This window comes from Capsicum annuum, chromosome 11, assembly GCF_002878395.1.
Source record: "Capsicum annuum cultivar UCD-10X-F1 chromosome 11, UCD10Xv1.1, whole genome shotgun sequence".
NCBI classification, from domain to species: Eukaryota; Viridiplantae; Streptophyta; class Magnoliopsida; order Solanales; family Solanaceae; genus Capsicum; species Capsicum annuum.
Genome location: NC_061121.1, coordinates 195,256,572 through 195,272,056, shown reverse-complemented (window position 1 = coordinate 195,272,056; position 15,485 = coordinate 195,256,572).

Below are 15,485 nucleotides of genomic sequence, written 5' to 3'. Positions count from 1 at the left end.
CCCCAGCTTAAAGTGCAGAAAATCCGTATGAGGTTATGAGTTACCCCTCCAACTTGTCACCACTACCTACTACTAGTACCATCAAGTCGTTACCAAGGTAGAAGGTTGGACACCATATTTTGTATAACTTACGACTCTCTTGCCCCACTTGTCACTAGACCATATAACTGGTATGGTCTAGTTGTATCTAAGACAGAACACCAAGAGCTAAACATTGGACAACATACAATTGAACTCAGCCCTCTCATCACACAATATACAACTCGTATGGAATCCCTCAAACCAAGACAGAACTTCGTCAACAACACACTGACCAACATACGACTTGGGTCCCTAGACCCATCACTATACGTTACGACTCATGGTGTAAGTTGTAAGATGATCAGAGAGTTCAAAACTGAGAAAATTTTTAAGGTTCAAGGTTCGAGGCATTTCAGTTAGAAGTTTAAAGTTAGGATTTGCAAATCCATGTTCATAGTTTCTCCTGTTTTACATATAGGGTTGATATTTATTGATGCTTAACCTTGAAAAGATATAGTAATAAATAAAAGCTAAAATATTTTTGACCTATTGATATTTTAGTATGTGTTTAGAAAGATTTATTGATTTAGAAAGTTCACATTATAGTTCTTTTCAGAGTTGGATATGTTTTTTATGAAATTCCTTTAAATCTTATTTTATATCATGTTTTTAAGAATTATTAAGTCATCATGAAGTTTAAGGAATTGATATAAACTCAATGAAGAGTTAATATTGAACATAATTCTTAAAAACTGATTTGAGTAAAGGTTTACACTTTACCTTTAGATTTATAAAAATTCATGTATGACTATATAATTGATTTTGAGATTATTTATCACCAAGAGGATACTGATTTAGCAAATTGAAATCTCATAACTATATGCTACCATAGTATTTGTGATTATACCATAAGTTGGTTGATCTGTCTTATCCCAAAAGACTAATTTAGTAAATCCACATATAGATAGATAGTTCCTATACATTGCCAAGGTATGTGGGAGCCCTCCCAATTATGTTAGATATAGGACATCATGAGCTCACACGATGTATATTGGTTGTAAGAAACTCCCACTTAAAGACTTAACTTTATTTTAAAAGTTTTTTTGATATGATCACCTTTGCGGTTATAGATTGTATGATTTTTGAATGTATTCCCAGAAATCCTTACTTTACGGTTTTAACTGCATGTGCTCTTTTTTGTTGATTATACTAATTAGAATCTTATTCAATTTCTAGAAGTATATTATCAATATTGCTTAGCCTTAATATTAAATATTTAGTATCTTCCCTATCCTGACCTCATACTTTCCTTGCGCTACATATTTTTGTTGATGTAGATTCTGGTGGTTGTTCTCAAGCTCGTGGTTAGGTATTGCACTTACCATTCCAAAGTTGGTAAGTTCTCTTCATTCAAGGATACATTATAGTTTGGTGTTCCTAGTTTCTTCTATTCAGACTTTGTTCTTATTTTATAGGTAACTAGGGCCTTGTCTCAACAAACTTATTTCATTCATTTGTTAGAAGCTTAACAGAGTTTGGTTATTCTTTATATATTAGACCCATTTTTATTTTCAAAACATAATTATGATTTTAGTTGACATCTTTTGCTTCAGTTTTGACATGACCCACACCTGTCCTAGTTGTATCAGGTATCTCAAGTCCAACAAGGACTGGAGACCACCCCTAATACCCCACTATTAACCATCTTACACACCATTTCGGATTAATTCCAAACATATAACAAGACAAAACTATAATAGTTTGAAGAAATTAGATAAAGTCTATAACCACAACCAAATAGAGTGTCAAACCAGTACCAATTCCAATGCTAATACCACTACCAATGTTGACACTAATCCCAACACCGCCCATGACCATAGTAGTCTGATAAAGCTATTAACTAAAATCAAAGAATATCCAGTCAGGACATGCCCCTGACATAGCCAAAACGAAAACCAAAGAACCATAAGGAAAAAAGGTCCATAGCATAAAATGGTGTCTTCCAGAGTATGGAAGCTCACCACTTCAATCTGACTCAAAGTTGTCCCCGAATCCAAGTCACTGAGTAGGAGGAACGGTCATATGGTCAGTTCCGGCATTGTGTGGGTATATAGCACCCGAAGACAGTTAGCAGAGTGAATACTAGCATGTAACTCAGTGGTAAAGATAAGAGAATTCTATTATTCAAAACTAAATCAAATAGACATATGCAATAACGTAAATACATACATATATATACCGTGTTGGGATAGGGGAATAAAGTTTAGCATGTATTTAAATCTTAACATGGATTGTGTAGCTTAACCGTCATGAAAATCCACCCATGGGATATAAAGGTTTAGCTCCCCTTGTTGAAAGGGCCCGGGTGCGTGTTAGCCGCATGAACCAAAGGTACCAATGAAGAACAGGGAATGCCCCAACCCCACATCAAACCAAGATACAATCATATCAATAGTGTAAACCATACACACAGGTCATCAAGACCAAACCTCATGACAGCAATCACGAGTTTCCCGTATTCTTCCTTCGGACCCTCACCTTCACGGCTAGCTATTACAACCCCTATTATTGCCTAATTAAAACCTTTAGCACATAACCAAATCACCAATTCCAAGAGTCAATTATTAAGGCATTATAAAGGGGTATTGTCATACCAACTATAGCTTGCAAGAAATGTCCTTAGCCAAAACTAAGGGATTCCAATGTACCCCGTAGACTCCACTATCAAAATCACTTGGGGGATTCTTCAATTTAATGTGTGGACACCAAGGCCCCTTTTAAATTAATTCATCAATCATTAACATTTTTATTCCAATCCTTAGTTCAAAACAAAATACAAACTTGTGACAATATTATTCTCATTAACAATTTCACAAATAGGTTGAGGGCATGCCATTATCAAAGCCAAAATCATCAAATTTGGGGTTTAACCATGACCCCTCAAATAAATCACCATTGCCATGCACCCAGACGTGCAAAACCATGTTTAAAACATGCATAATCACAATATAAACCATAGAAAATAATATTCAAAGATATGAAATTCAAATCCCTCAACCTTGGTTTCAAGACCACCATTAATGATGCATGAACAATACTTTAAACATATTATTTCTTGATTCATAAAGATTCATGATGAAAAATTGATCCTTAAGACCTTAGATATCAACTTTGGAGAAACTCTAGCCAATTTTGCTTGAGAGGATTTTAAGAGACTAAAGAGGATGTTTAATCTTGTAAAGTGTGGATTAAATGACCAAAAATTTTATAGGGACGTGGGGTCTTAAGGGTTTTAAGTGGTAAATATCTAAAGTACCCCCAGCTAAAACCTGTAAAAAAAAAAAGACTACAGGTGGTTACGAGTCTGTAAAAAAAAGACTACAGGTGGTTACGAGTCGACCCCTTGACTCATGACCACAACATATGAATCGTACCCTTGAGTCATCACCAAGACAGTGAGTTGGATACCCATACACTGTCTACCATACTACTCTGTGATTCCTAATTATGACCTGACCATACGACTTGTATGGTCTAGTCTTACCCAAGACAAAACCCAAGGGATTGGATACTGGGCAACATACTACTCAATCCTACCACTCATAACCTATACTCATGGCTCTTAGTGAGCCACTCATACTCACAGTCAAGTCAAGTTACAAAGTTACTGATTTGATTAAGGATCATCCTAATGACTCATCACCACCACTAATGACTCGTACCACCAAGTTGTTACCATAATAGAACCACAACCACCATTCACTAGACACCTTACAACTAGGGTCACCTGGACTGTAGGCATACCATATGACTCATATGATGAGTCGTTACTAGGATAGTGAGCTCAAAGCTTAAGAATTTTCCATAGGTCAAAACCCAGGGTGTTTTAATTCTCCTCCACTTGGATAATTTGTCCTTGAATGATGGGATAAGGCATAGACTAGCTCGATCAAACCCCAAACATCTCTACTCTTACCATTAACTAAGTTATAAAACAAAGATATTAAGAATAACACATACCTTAAGCACAATGTTCTGTAACGGGAAATAAGAATGCATATTTGGACTTCATGTCCTCTTTAGTTTCCCATGTAACCTCTTCCACCTTATTGTTCCTCCATAGAACCTTTACTGAAGCTACGTCCTTGGTTGTCAACCGAAGAACCTGCTAATCCAAGATTTCAACAAGGACCTCCTCATAAGACAGGGAATCTGAAATACCAATATCCTTGTAGGCACAATTTGCAATGGATCACCCACACACTTTCTAAACAAAGAAACATGGAACATCGGGTGAATGGAGCTCAAACTAGAAGGCAACTCCAACTCATATGCAACATTACCAACCCTTCTAAAAACCAAGTACGGACCAACATACCAGGGACTGAGCTTCTCTTTCTTCCCAAACTGTATCACTCCATTCATGGGAGACACCTTCAAGAACACCATATCCCCAACCTCAAACTCTAAACTCCTATGTCTCTCATCTGCATAGGACTTTTGGAAAATTAGGTAGCTTTAAGCCTATCCTAAATTATTTTTACCTTCTCAATGTCTTGGTGAACTAAATCTAGACCAAATATCTTTTCCTTACTAACCTCGAACCACCTAATAAGAGACCTACACCTCCTACTATACAAGGCCTCAAATGGATCCATCCTAATGCCAGAGTGGTATCTATTAATATGCACAAACCTATAATGGGAAAATACTCAACCCAACTACCACATTAGTCAATCATGCAAGATCGACGTATACCTTTCAACGTCTAAATAGTTCTTTTTCGCTTGCCCATCTAGTTATGGGTAGAAAGTCATACTAAGACTCATTTTAGTCTGCAAACCTTTTTTAAATAACCACTAAAAGTTTAATGAAACCTGCATACCACGATATGAGATGATAGAAACAAGCAATCCATACAATTTCACAATCTCTTGGAGGTACAACCTCGCATAATTCTCTACCAAAAAATTTGTCCTCATTAATAAGAAATGAGTAAACTTCAAGGCATACTCCTTGACTGATATCTTGCCTTGCTTTAGGTTAATAAACTCTTCCACTTTTACCTCCCTCAACTCCTAAGGAAAGAAGTAGTCTAATAAAGTACTAGAGAAATCATCCCACAGGGCTGACTCAGCACCATTAGCCCTAGAGTATTCTCATTCATCATACCATTGGTATGCCAAATCTTTAAGTTTGTAGGCAATAAATTCCACACCCTCTATGTTAGAAGCATACATAATGTGAAAGATATTCTTTATCTCATCAATAAAACCATAAGGATCCTTCTCAACCTTAACACCAGTAAATAAAGAAGGGTTCAACCACATAAACTGGCTAACCCTTGAGGACTTAGAAGATGGAGAAATAGAAGCACCACACTCAAACTGAGAAGCTACCACCTGAGCTAAAATATGGATGGACTAATGAAACTCAGCATTTGTCATATCCGCCAGGAGGGAAATCAAAAATTGGACCCCTGGACCCAGTCTAGACCCTATAAGTAGGATGTGTCTAATCAATATTATCCTCAGGTGGGACAGAGGAGTTTTTGTGAGCTTTAGATTATCTGGGTATCATGATCTAAAAAGAAAATAAGAGGGAATTAGAGAAGATTGCAAGACCTTTAACTCTACATCCCAAAAAAACATAAGAAAGAGGAACATTCCTAAAGGCCTTGCAGCCTCTCCGTTATGAATGTTGCATAGTACACACCCCTAAAAAAGACTCTACTCAACACGGCTTTATAGAGTCCCAATTGACCATAAACCTAGAGCTCTAATTCCAATCTTACCGACCCAAACTAGGGCCTAAGCATGTTGGACATCTTAATTCCAACCAGGATTGGAGACCTAAAACACCCTAAACTTAGACCCTTAAAAAATTTTCCTAAGTTTGAGGCTCTGGGCAAGGTACAACTCATGGGTACTACTCGTACCCTAGGATATGGGTGGGCGTACCTTTTCTCATATGTTGGTCAATAAGTTTTGGTTGGGTTATATCCAAGATACGAGTAGGCATCATATGAGTCATATAAAAGGGTAAGGGTGGTATCTTATATATTGTATGATGACCTAAGGTTACTCTAGTAGATTTGATTTTGTCCAAGATATGATTTAGGGTACCATTCATACCTTTGGGTATGAGTTTGTCATGGATGTCGTATGATGACCAGTGTAGAGTTCTATAGTAGGGTATAGGGTACAAGTTAGGGTGGCACTCGTACCCTAGGGTATGATTTAAATGGTTGAGTCGTACCGTCCTAGGAGTTGATTTTCAGCTTTTAAGCTGAGAGATTCTTGGATATTTCCCACCCCAAACCCTTATGTTCCCATGTTATATAACTTATTGTAGCCTCTCATAACCCTCATTAGAAGATCAAAACACATCAAAACCACTCTCCAACTCTCTTTTGAAGATCGGAGGCTAGGGTTTCTATAAGTGTTCTTCAAAGTCCTCAAAATTCAAGTTTCCTTCAATGATTCTTCTTGTATAAGGCATGTAATCCTCCCTCATTGTTAGCTCCAACTAAAGGCATGATTTAATGTGTTTTAAACCTTGGTTATGAATCATAAATAGTGATTTTAGAAAATCAATGTTGAGGGTTCTGATGCATATTGATGAGTATTGTTTACTCTTGAATTAAACTATATTTTTACATATTTTGGTGATGCTTTGCACATGTGGGTGCTTGTTGGTTCTGGTTTAACAAATGGATAATGGGTATCCCTAAACTGTATGGTTTATTCTTTGTTTTTGGTCTTCGTAATAAATGCCCTCAACATGTTTGATAGAATGCCTATGAGAATGTTTTTACTATATTGTTGAACTTTCATTGAAACTATTACATAGTATGATTTAGTTATGGAACCCTAAATTGGTTTGGGTGGTTTTTTTAGATTGTTTTGTATTGGTTAAATGGTTTTGAATGGATAAAATAGTTTGAATGGTTAAAATACTTTTGAATGGTATGCATTGTTTGGAATGGTTAAATGGTAAGGCCTTGGTAGGTATGAAATTGATTTGAATGAAAACCTTGAGGGATACACGGGAATCCTCCAAGTGAATAAAATAATAAAATTGGTTTGAATGATAAATATCTTTTGGGGTACATGGGGATCCCCCAAGCAAATATTAACAATGAGATACTTGTGGGGTATATGGGAATCCCCCAAGTAAGCCTAATAATGATATACTTGAGGGGTACATGGGAATCCCTCAAGTAAACTAAATAATGTAACCTATGGGGTATATGGGAATCCCCTAAGGTTTGGCTAATAACATTACTTGTAAGCTATAGTCGGTATGATGATACCACTAATGATAGCCTTGGTTAATAATAAATGGAAATATGGTTTGGTAGTGTGGTAATATTTTAATTGAGTAATAACAGTGAGATATGATTGCTAACCATGAAGGTGTGAGTCTAACAGATAGATATTGAAAACTTATATTTGCCGACATGAGGATTGGGCATGGAGACCCTATACTTCAGGAGTACATGGGAATCCCCTAACATTTATACATATGTATCATAGAGAGCGAAGGGTACACGGGATCCGCTCCTTCTATAGTATCTCCATTTTGTGTTGCTACATGCATCGAGGACCGTCTAGGGGGTAATACTGGACCCATATAGCCTGTGGGGAGATTATGAAGATTAATCTACACATACCTAGGTTAATGATTTTAAAGGCATGTTAAATCCAGTTTCCTTTCCCGACATAGGTTATATATACATATATATATATTCAAATATGGTGTAAAATCTCATTGATCGGATTCGAGAACAGTCAGTGTTGGATTAAAGTGGTGAGTTTCCATGGTTCGGAAGGCATCCATTTCATGTTATGTATTATTTTACATATCATTGCCTTCTCTAAGACTTTTGTGTTTGGCTATGATCGGGGGATTTCCCAACTAGGTACTCTTTGATTTGGTTTTGAGGCTTTACGTGGACAACTGTGGACTAGGGTATGGATTGATTGTGTTATGTATATATATACATTGGGTTATCATTTTGGTTTATGGTTTTGGCTTGGTTATTGGTTGGATATTGGGTGGTTAGACTTGCTTGGGTTGGTCATGGTTATGGACATATCCCAAAGTCTTTGATCGTGCAATACATTATCTTGTTATATGTTTGAAGTTCCTCTGACTCAGGGTATATGTTGGTTTGTTGGGTTGGGCATGGGGGTGGCCTCCAGTCCCGGTTGGACTTGAGATTGCCCATTATGACAAGGCCCCAATTCGTGTCAAGACCACCACCAATACCCCACCGTTAACTACCCTACACCTCATGTCGGATGAATTCCGAATATATAATAAAATAAAACAATAATAATTTAAAGATATTAGATAAAGTCTATAACCACAACCAAATAGACACAACCAAGTGTCCAACCAGTACCAATTCCAATGCCAATACCAATACCAATGAAAACGTTAATAAAGACATGGCCCATGCCTATAGTAGTCCTACAAAGCCCCTAACCAGAATTAAAGAATATTTGATCGAGACATGCATCCGACCATAGCCAAAACCAAAACCAAAGAAATAAACATAATGAAAAGAAGTCCATAGCATGAAATTGAGTCTTCTAGAGTATGGAAGCTCACCACTTCAATATGACTCAAATTTTTCCCCAAATCCAAGTCACTATCAGGAAAAATAGTAGTATGGCCGATTCTTGCATCGCATAGAGATATAGCGCCCGAAGACGGTTAGCATAGTGAATGCTAGCATGTAAATCAGGGGTAAAGATAAGATAATGCCATCATTCAAAACCAAATCAAATAACCATATGCAATCACATAAATACATATATATATATACCGTGTTGGGATAGGTAACAAGGTTTAGCATGTATTTAAATCTTAACCTGGATTGTGCAGCTTAACCATCATAAAAATCTACCCACGAGTTATATGGGTTTAGCTCCCCCTACTGAAGAGGCCCCGGTGCGTGTAAATTGCACGAACCAGGGCATCAAGGAAGACCAGGGAATTCCTCAACCTCACATCAAGCCAAGATACAATCGTATTAATAGTGTGAACCATGCACACAGCTCATCAAGACTAAACTTCATGACGGCAATCATGAGTTTTCAGTGACCGTTCTTCAAACCCACACCTTCACGGCTAGCTATCACAAATCCCATTATTGACCAATTAAAACCTTTAGAACATAACCAAACCACAAATTCTAGGAGTCAATTATTAAGTCATTATAAAGTGGTATCTTCATACCGACTATAGCTTGCAAACAATGTTCTTAGCCAACACTTAGGGGATTCCCATGTACCTCGCAGATTCTATTATTAAAATCACTTGGGGGATTCCCATGTACCCTACAAGTTTTCAATTAAATTCAATGTATGGTCACCAAGGCCACTTTTAAAGTCATTCATCAATCATTAACATTTTTATTCCAAGGCTTAGTTCAAAACAAAATTCAAACTTGTGACAATATCATTCTCATAGATAATTTTACAAACAGGTTGAGGACATGCCCTTATCAAAGCAAAAATCATGAAATTTGGGGTTCAACCATGACCCCTCAAATAAATCAATATTCCCATGCATAATCACAATTTAAACCATAGAAAACAATAATCAAAGATATGCATTCAAACCCCTCAACCTTAGTTTCAAGACCACCATTAATGATGCATGAACAATGCTTGAAACGTATGATATTAGTAAACTAACAATGAGGGAAGAGTCACATGAGAGGTAGGCTGAATGCAAAGGGTCACATGCATGAACTATAGTAACTAATTGAATAACATGAATGTGAGAATACATGTATAAATACATAATAACTATAATTGAGTACGTAATAACATGATTACTGAATCTGAGTAATGATAACATGAGATACTGATAACTATATAATTGATATAAGTAATACTTAGTGACTATATCTGACAGCTTAGTTACTGATAGAAATAGCTGAGTTCCATTCTATTTTGAGTTGACTGTATTTGACAGTCCTAAATTCTGTAGAACTATCTGAGTTCTATTACTGAGACTGAATAACTGTATCTGATAGTCCTAATTTTGTAACTGAAACTTTGGGAAGTAGTCATCGAACTGAAATGCCCCAAATAATATAATATAGCTGAGTTGGGGTCCAATCTATAACCCCAATTAGAAGGGTGTCAATATCGCACCACCGGTAAGGACAATCTGGGAGTAACCCTTATATAACAGGTGACTCTAGTGAGAACGGTACGAACCCTTATATAACAGGTTAAGTCACCTCATCTACCCTCATATAACAGGTTATGATGTCTCAACCTACACTGGCTATGTAGTTCTGGAATGCAAGGATTGCTTCTAAGAATCACACCCTCATATAAAAGGTGGGTTCCCATCCTTGGGTTCACTCGATGCTAATTTCTACTCCTATTTGAATAGACACTGAACATGATTAACTGAATTGATCTAGACTGAGTTAACTGAGTTTCATTAACTGGCGGAATACTACTGAGATTACTGAGTTTTCCTAAGTCATGAGACTGACTGAATTCTATGGATCATGGCTTCACTGAGAGTATCTTGAAAACATGACACTGATTCTAGGCACACAGCTAAATTTTTTAGTACAAGTACCCCCAAAACTCGATGGGAAGAAACTAACAAAGCATATCTTTCTTGAATACATGACCAATATCAATAATACATAATATAATAAGTTGGAGATTTCATGAAGTACAAGTTCCAAGGAACCACAAGGGTTGCACATATATCTATAAATCATAGACTAAATCATTTCATCAAACATTTGACATGTATAAACTAGTACATGAATGGGGATTTCATATTATCACACTAGTATGGCACTTTTCCTACACATAGGCATTTAATCAAACACATGGGGAACATACTTTGATTATACTATTATCAATACATCTGATTGTCATGGTTGCATAGATGAATTTGCAAATTTGAAGGGTTTATCATGATTATTATGCAAATCATCATATACTAGGGTCAATCATTGGAATATGTAATTTAAAACATGAATCAAAAACCAACAATATCATGAAAATAAATTTCAACTCTATTTAAATCATGAACATTCCTAAATACACAAATCTTGTATTTTGAAAAGAGATTCTTGAGCTTCATGGGTGAAAGGGACCCATGAATCAACACATGACATAACTGGGTTATGAGTTTCTTGAAATTCTTGGACTTGAAGATCTTCGAATCTCTTAGATTCTTGAAGAATGATTTGGATCTTGTTCTTGGGGATTATTCTTGAGAAAAAACCCTAATTTGATGTTGCAGATGGATAATGAACTTATGAGCCTTGCTATGATATAACTAGGCATAAAAAGGGGTGGTAAAAGACCAAATAAGCCCTTTTTAAAAACGACTTAAAATAGTTGAACGAAGTATGCGACGGTCCGTTGCTGGGTCGATGGTCCATCGGTCTTGACCATCACACCTGGGCAGAATAGGGGTTCACTACCTCTTCTACAACAGCTTGGGCGATGGTCCATCACTAGCTCAATGGTCCGTAGGCCTAAGCCATTTCCCTTAGGCAGAATGTGGTCTCACTACCTCCGCTGCGATGGCTTAGGTGATGGTCCATCACTAGCTCAACGGTCCGTTGGCTCTCATCGTCGCACCTAGGCAGTTTGGACTACCTTCTTATTTTGGCCATAACTTTCTCTTTCGATAATGGATTTTGATGGAATGGGTATCGATGGAAAGCTTATTCAATTTCTCACTCAACAAAAAGTGAAAATCTTAGAAATTCCATGTGTATAAAAAGGGATTCATCTTTCAAAGTAAGTTTCTAACATTCTTGGGATGATTTCAAGCTAGAAAAAAGTATGGAGTATTACAATTCTCCCCCTTGAGAACATTCATCCTCAAATAAGAATGAGCGAGAGAGGATAAAGATGAACTAACGTACATACTGAACATAAATGACAAAAATATAATTTCATGACAGACATGACTGAAAACTGAATATATCATACTAAACACGCTTACCTAATGCATGTGTAACTAATTCATGAATGCATGACTGAGTGTTCTGACAAATTAAGTTTCTCATAATGAGAATACATATCTGATGCATGATTATATGATTGAACTGGTACGTGAATGCATGACTGAATATGCAATGGTATTTAATACCAAGTTTATAAAGGAATTCTGAACTTATAATGGATACCAAGCTTGTAACTGAAATCTGAACACGAAATTGAAAAGATTAAGGAGAAATATTACCTTAAGCTTGATCTAAGTTATCGGAGAAAATCTGAGGATACTTAGTACGCATATATGCTTCTGCTTCCCAAGTAGATCCCTCAACGGACTGATTTCACCAAAGAACTTTAACTAGAGGGACTTCTTTGTTCCTCAGTCTACAAGTCTGATAGTCTAGGATTTTGATTAGAATCTCTTCATAAGAGAGGCCTTTCTAAACATCTATGCTATAAATAGGGACTACAACTGTTGGGTCACCTATGCACTTCTTGATCAAAGAGACATGGAAGACTGGATGAACTGAGGCTAAATCTGAAGGTAGTTCGAGCTCATACGCTACCTTGCCAAAATGACTGAGAATTTTGAAAGGACCGACATATCGGGGATTGATCTTTCCCTTCTTGCTGAATCTATTCACTACCTTTATGGGAGAGATCTTTAGATAGATATAATATCCAATCTCAAACTCGAGATCCTTTCTACGCACATCTGTATAAGACTTCTGTCGGCTCTAAGCAGCCCAGAGTCTTTCTCTGATCAACTGGACTTTCTCTAAGGCATTGAATACTAAGTCAAGCCATATGACAGAGGCCTCACTAACTTCAAACCAACCGATTGGAGATCTACATCTCCTACCATAAAAAGCTTTGAATGGAGCCATCCGAATACTGAAATGATAGTTATTGTTGTATGCAAACTCAATCAAAGGCAAGTGGTCATCCTAACTACCCTTGAAATCGATTAAACATACCCTTAGCATATCTTTTAAAGTCTGAATGATCCTTTATTCTTGACCATCTGTCTGAGGATGAAAGGTTGTACTGAGATAAACTTGGGTACTAAGACCCTTTTGAAATGTTTTCCAAAAATGAAAGGTGAACTGGGTACCTCTGTATGAGATAATAGATAATGAAACACCGTGCAATCTGACCAACTCTCTGATGTATAGTTTGACGTAATCCTCAGCTGAATACAAGGTATAGAGTAGAATAAAATAAGTTGATTCGGTCATCCTATCTACAATGACCCAAACTGAATCATGCTTGTGATAAGTATGAGGAAAACCCATCACAAAGTCCATGTTTACTTCTTCCCACTTCCAAGTAGGAATACTGAACTCCTGCATGGACCTATTAGGCTTCTGATATAACTTGACATATAGAGCACTTAGCCACAAACTCTGCAATATCTCTCTTTATCCTACTCTACCAATAGATTTCCCATAAGTCGTGGTACATCTTAGTGGCCCCTGGATGAATAGAGTAGCACGCACCATGCGCTTCTGCAAGAATTTGCTGCCTTAATTCATCTATATCTGGAACACATAGATGACCCTAACAACATAGAACACCATCTTCCCCTTGGGTGAAAACCTCAACTTTCTGATCCCTGACTGACTCTTTCAACTTGACTAGACTGGGATCTCTATCTTGCTTTTCTTTCACCTAGGAAACTAGAGATGATTCTGAACTACTCTGAACCCATATGTCACCCTCCTATGAATCGACTAGGCGAATGCCTAGTCTAGCAAGTTGATGGATTTCTTAAGCTAACTTCTTCTTACTGTCCTCAACATGAATAGTACTACCCATAGAAAATCTACTGAAAGCATCAGCCATGACATTGTCTTTGCCCAGATGATAAAGGACACTCATGTCATAATCTTTCAAGAGCTCTAACCACTTTCTCTGACGAAGTTTGACATCTTTCTAAGAAAATACATAATAAAGGCTCTTATGATCTGTGAACACAACTACATGAAATCCGTATAGACAATGTCTCTAGATCTTTAAGGCAAATACTACAGCTGCTAACTTAAGATTATGAGTAGGATAATTCTTCTCATGGGGTTTAAGTTATCTGGATGCATAGGCTATGACCTTACCATGCTGCATAAGGACATAACCTAAACCTACTCTGGATGTATCATAACACACTACGAACCCATTTGCACCATGTAGAAGAGCTAAGACTGGAGTTGAGGTGAATCGAGTCTTCAACTCCTGAAAACTCTTCTTGCAAGGATCTGACCACTAAAACTTGACTTTCTTCTGAGTCAATCTATACATAGGGGATACAATAGACAAAAATCCCTTAACAAACCATCTGTAATAGCCAGCCAAACCCAAAAAACTCCTAATATCTGATGGAGAGACAAGTATGGGCCAGTTTCTTACCGCTTCGATCTTTTGAGGATCAACCCTAATTCCATCACTGAAAATGATATGACCAAGGAATGCTACTGACCTTAGCCAAAATTTGCACTTAATGAATTTGGTGAACAACTGATGATCTCTGAGAGTTTGAAGTATGATTCTGAGATGGTCTACATGATCACGCTCACTGTGGGAACAGACCAGAATATCATCTATTAAGACTATGATGAACATGTCCAATTACTGCTTGAACACACGGTTCATTAAGTCTATGAAAGCTATTGGGGAATTAGTAAGACCAAAGGACATAACTAAGAATTCAAAGTGACCATACCGAGTACAGAAAGCTATTTTTTGAATGTCACATTTTCTGACTCTGAGCTGATGATAGCCTGATCTGAGGTCTATCTTAGAAAAATAGCTGGCACCCTGAAGTTGGTCAAACAAGTCATCGATTCTGGGAAGAAGATACTTTTTCTTGACCATGACTTTATTGAGCTAACAGTAATCAATGCATATTCTGAGAGAATCATCTTTCTTGCGCACGAATAAGACTAGTGCGCCCTATCGGGACACGCTCGGTCTGATGAATCCCTTATCTAGGAGATCTTTCAAATGCTCTTTCAATTCTCTGAGTTCTGCTGGTGCCATTCTGTATAGCAAAATAGATATAGGCTGAGTATCTGGAAGAAGATCAATATCGAATTCTATTTTCCTTTCAGGATAAATCCCTGGAAGATATCCGAGAAAGACATCTAGATATTTATTCACAATTAGGACTGAATCAAGATTGGGAGTTTTGGACCTAGTGTCCTTAACTCGAAAATATGATAGACACATCCTTTATATATCATTCTCCATGCCTGAAGGTAAGAAACAAGATGACCTCTGAAAGTTGAAGTACTACCCCTCCACTTTAGGACAGGTTCATTTGAAAACTAGAACTGGACTATTTTATTTTTGTAGTCGACTGTGGCATAGTAGGAATAAAGCTAATCCATGCTGAGAATGACATCAAAATTAGTCATCTCTAATTCGACTAAGTCTGCTGAAGTGACTTTTTGAAATATCATAATC